Raw genomic sequence first — 5,640 nt, 5'->3', positions numbered from 1 at the left:
GGTGTCCAGAGCCGGCCGCGCCACGGACTTAACCCCCCACTCCCTCTCGGACGGTAATTCCCGCCGCCGGATTCCCCCACCCGGCGACCCAGGGGACCCTGGACCTCCTTTCTCCAGCTGGGCGCCGGTGCCGTGACTCAACGGACTCCAGAAGACCCGTCCAGTTTCCTCGCCAGCTGGAGGAAGCGCGCCGGCCGAGACCCGACCCCGAGGAAAAGCACGGCCAGTCGCGTCACGACGAGAGGCGGTGGGCGGCATTCACGCGGGCCTGGGACTCTTCCGCGGGCACCTCGGTTCGATGCCCGGCTCCGGCACACGGGACCACGAGGCCCGCGACAGCTGTGATGACAGCACACTGTGTCGCGGCGTTGTCCGACTGAGAAAAACAGTCCTGGGCACAGTCGCGTCATGGTGCGAGTCCCGGACAGACCCTGCGCGCTGGCGGCCGAGACGCCAACAGCACGACGCCCCGTTGAGGCCACATCACCTGCCAGAAAGTCTAGTATATGCCCGGCTACAGTGTTCTAGGCGCGACTCTACCTGTCCCTAATTCCTTCCCTCTTCCTCCTCCGCCGATTCTTACAACCAACACACACCCTTCCAGAGGGGTCTTTACCACAACGCCGAAATACTACAACGCCGAACGTACAATAACGCCGAATAACATAACGCCGAATGCCAAATTGACCGGAACGCCGACAGCTAGAAAACTGCTGTGTACCACAACGCCGAAATACAGTAACGCCGAAAAAATGTTGCTCTGGGGAGGGGAGGGGGGGGCCTCAGGAGCAAAATGAAAAACAACTGAATGAATTTGTGTGCTAACCTTACCTAACCTAACCTTTGTGGCAGTCCTGCAATGACATTTTTCGGCGTTAATGTATTTCGGCGTCGTGGTACACAGCAGTTTTCTAGCTGTCGGCGTTGTAGTCAATTTGGCATTCGGCGTTATGGTTTTCGGCGTTATTGTTCGTTCGGCGTTATGGTGCGTCCCCCTTCCCCCGAGCCTACCTGAAGTGATTCCCGGAACTGAGCTGAAAGCTGCAAAGCGAAGACAGAACATAGTACCGTTATCACATATTTGCTAGAGAGTCGTTAGCCTTGCATTGACGATTCCACCGCAAATTTCAACTGAATGACCATATTGCGCAGGGCAGCCACCTTATATATCGGGCATCAAATTACCACCGTACGAAATTCAAATGATCAACATTAAAAATGTGGGTTATTTCCTAATTCTGAATGAATTTTTTTAAATAGTTAAAATAGCACGTATTTATGCCGAAGCGAATCGTGGTCACAAGAAAGAGAAATACAGCAAAAATAAGATGTACTTAGAGTTCTCCAGTCAAACAAGTACCTAGGCCTATACAGTAGATATTATTGTTCACTCACGAACTCGTGGCAAATTTTCACAAAAATTTGTTAAGGTATGAAATAAAGATTGTGCAGCGTAACTCCATCATGGACCTAAAGAAAAAAAGGGAAAAACAATTAACACAATCAAATGTCACCCTGGATACCGTGCTGCAGCAAAGATGAAAAAAAAAAAAAAATGAAAAGAAGAAATTTAAATTTTAAAAATACAAAGAATTTTTGTTTGCGGTAAACTGCCTTAGTTGACCTACTTTTCAGAAAATATTTATTATTCCGAAAATGTATGTAAAAGCTGTTTTGGGAGAAGCGTTAAGGGAAAAAAAATAACCCTGTAATAAAAACTTGACCGCGAGAAAGAGATGCAAAGGAAAGAGGTCTAATTTTTAACATAGTCCACGTATAACTTTAGCATACCGCATTTTTATTGCCAGCCCAGAAAACTGATTAAATGCGACGGTGATTTAGAAAAAAATAGAAACATAAGCTTTCTTGTAAAAGTGTATATTTGAGCATTTAATCATGAAAATTTTCAGTTAGATATATTTACAACAAAAAAAAAAAGGGCTCACTTGATTTGTTTAGATGGTTAGACATATCTTGATGTTATTGCGAGCCAAAAATAACATAAAACTCATTGTTAAATTGTTTTCATACGAATAAATACTTTATGGCAAACAGTATAAGATACACGTTTCAGTACAAATAAGATTCTTAAGTTTATGAATATTTCAGGATGCGCAAGATTTTCAATTTGCGAGAGCACACAATCTCAAAGTAATGGGTACACAGTACATTATACATTTTTTTTTGGCAACTAGATGCCAAAACAATTTTTTTGTAGACAAGCAAACTTTCGTACACTTCAAACTTATTTTTGAGATTTCCATTTTGCGAAACCGCATTACAGTTCTTTTCTAGTATCATATTTATTTTGAATCATTCTATTGAAGTGTGTTCAAATGTAAAAGGTTTAGCTTGTACTATTACAAATAATAATCCTTAGGAACTAGATTTTAAACACGTTTTTGAAAAGCACACAATCTTTTTCAGTGTACGCGCATTAAAATTTATAATCTTTGAAATACTTTCCATCTTGAATTGTATGTCATCGTAAGCAGTTTATTGATAGGTGCCTAAACAACTAAGATTCCCACACTTACAAAAACCTTTTTCTGAAAATTCAGCAAAAAAATTTAGTTAATTGAAATGTTTACTATCTGCTCAAAACGTCCAATTGTGTAAACGTTTGGGTTCTCGTAGACTACTCTCATTTCTTTCATAAAATGTTCTATGTATACGATTCTTTTTCCTGCTAATGTAAGGGCACATAAAGGAACGTTTTCAACTAATAAATCTGGAAGACTTTCCTCATCAGATATGGACAATCTACCGTTTTCTTCCTTTCTTTGGTATTACGACGCACGAGATTTGCTTTCCGAAGAAGACGTATTGCCACTGTTTGATAACCGTTCAACTACAGACATATTTTGTATTTCTTCCACATTTTTTCTGCGAAAAAAAAGAATAGTTTTTTTTTACATAAAATTTTCTATGAGTGACATAGAAGTTTATCTGTAAAATAAACTTTAAAGTTAACAGCACAGGTACCTACATGAAATCAGGTCAACAAAAAACACCGAATGGGATAAACAAATAATGGTAGGCGGATAATATTAGTGACATTATGCCACACTGAATAAGAAAGACAAAAAAGGAAATAATGATTTTAAAAACGTTTTTGAAATATTAGTATTCGATTTAAGGCTGTCTTATACGTGATACTTTTGAGAGAAGAAATTATTAGGTTGTGAAATATTGTGTGTAGTTTCTTGAAGACTTTTGAAAAAAGCACTTGGTAATATGGCTTGACACTAAGAAAGTATTCACAGCACGAACTTGATGCTATAGTATTTTTATACTTCTAAATAGTATGTTAATTGATTAATAATTTTATTCATGCTATGACTGAGTGAAAATAATTTTAAAATGACTAATTTACATTTACTGCTTAAAAGCTATTAAAAAGACGTCCTACACGTGCTTGATTGTAACTCTCAGCTTTAAATATTATTTCGAGATGATTGGTATGTACCTACAACTAACCCGATTTTGAGGTGATATCGTGGACAGAATAACAGCTACAGTAACAGATGGTAGTACAACAATAGTACAAATTGTTTCAACAACGTTTTCAAAATACTGTAACGATCTGCTGCTTTTTCGATTGGATTGGACAATTAGCTACTTATGACACATATTAGATGGTTGAAGACTAATACATACACCCACTGTAAGCATTGGCGTAGCTAAAACAGTGTTAGAAAAGCTGGCTACACATTTTTAAGTACATGACTCATGGAAATAAAAAAAACCGAATAAGGAGAGGGGAAGACAGATGTATGTGGGGTCCGATAACCACCTACCTATCGAATTTCGTTGACAGGTCTCAGCAAAGTTTGTGGCCTCGAGATTCAACACGCACAGGTTTGCTAAATACATTTAGATTTTTATTTCAGTTAAAACCCTTCAATTTATTTTAAAAGTCTCAATTTTTGTTTCGTCAGTATAAATAGGAAAGTAGCGTCATACACAATATACAGAAAATAATTTTTTAAACAATTGGATATTTGTTAATCGTATGTTAGTATCCAAGAAACAGAAAGAAAATTTCCCGCGAAGTGTACTACCATTTATATCCATGTTGTTAGCAGAAGTTAGGTATATCAAGTTGTTTCAGCTGACGTTTACATCAAATTGTTTCAGCTGTTTACGTTATCTAGCTGCATTGCTTATGGGAGGGGCTTACTTATTAATATGTCCACAAGAAAACTAAATCTGGCCGGTATTCGAACCCGCTACCTCTTGCATTATAAGCTGGCGTTCTACCGATTACACAATGTTAGCCAGCTTCAAAACGATTATAAAATGGCATTTATTAAATATAAAACTCTACATACATAACTACAATAAACAACAAAGTAAAACCAACTGAAAGTTTATTAAAACCGCATGGGGAAATAAGCTCTCAGCTCTAAGTTTGAAGCAACACAGTGCAATACTCAAATTGCAATAATATGCGTTTAATTTTACATTTTAAAATCCAATTCGCATTGGGGAAGACAATAACTTTAAAATAGTATTTCAAATTCTTTCTTCGACAAAAATCAAGAACATAAAATAGAAATGTATTACATCAAATATTGAACTGTATTGTTTCACGTAAAATTAAATAGGTATTACTGTATTTCGATTAAACTCAGCTTATTTATATATTTTTGCTTACCCCTCTTCCTTACTATCAATATTGCTTACTTTTATTTTTTTCCTCCATATTTCGTTCGCAGCTTTCGCGTGTTTGTTTCGTTTCCGTGGACGAGAAACCTGGGGTTTGCCCGGAATTTGTTTGTCTATTAATACTTTGATATGAAAAAAAAAAACCTCGAAGAGCGAATTTAATACATAAAATAAATATTGCATTTATTTCCACAAACTTCACTTCACATTACTTCTTCCTACTATGCTCACTCTGTCCCTTGAACCTGACAAGTGTTTATTTTGTGTGACTAATCTTCAAGGTCAGACAGCAGCCTACTGTTGCCTAAGGGGGGAGGGGAGATAATTCTGCGCGGTCTAACAGCAGGGGGTGCAAGTGGGTTGCGTGCAACACAGGCACAACTACTGTACAGTCCAAGAGAAGAGTGTTGTAGGCAACTGACAAATATAATTTTTTTTTTTTTTTGCAAAATTTGATATTTTTTGGGTGTTGCAAATTACTTAAAAAATAAAAACTGATTCTATTTTACAGATTAAGTTTCAAACTAGCAATTCACAAAATCTGAAATTTTTCCATTGAGAGATTAATGGTGGCTTTTATTGAAATAATAATGTCTAATTCAAGCGACTTTAATGATTACAGAAAACATTCGGCATTTGATTTATCGCTTTCATAATAAGCTATGTTGTTGGGAATTTTGTACAGATCACATCAAATACAATTTTTTTAGGGAAAAAAATTGATAGTTAATCAAAAAATTAGTACACAAAAGCCCTGAATTATCAACTTTGAAGTGAAATATTTTGAAAATTATGCTACTTAAACAAAAAACAACTACAATTTTAAAGTGTCCATGCACAACTCTTTTACATGGAAAAATAAAAAAAAATCTGTGTGAAATATGGCCTTAAGGGGGTGCCTCCCATTTCAGGTCAAGATCTTATATTCTCAGTAATTACAGATAAACTTGTAGACTTTTCCAATTGTTT

Source organism: Bacillus rossius (genome assembly GCF_032445375.1).
Source record: "Bacillus rossius redtenbacheri isolate Brsri chromosome 9 unlocalized genomic scaffold, Brsri_v3 Brsri_v3_scf9_2, whole genome shotgun sequence".
NCBI lineage: Eukaryota > Metazoa > Arthropoda > Insecta > Phasmatodea > Bacillidae > Bacillus > Bacillus rossius.
Note: the sequence above shows the minus strand (reverse complement) of the source record.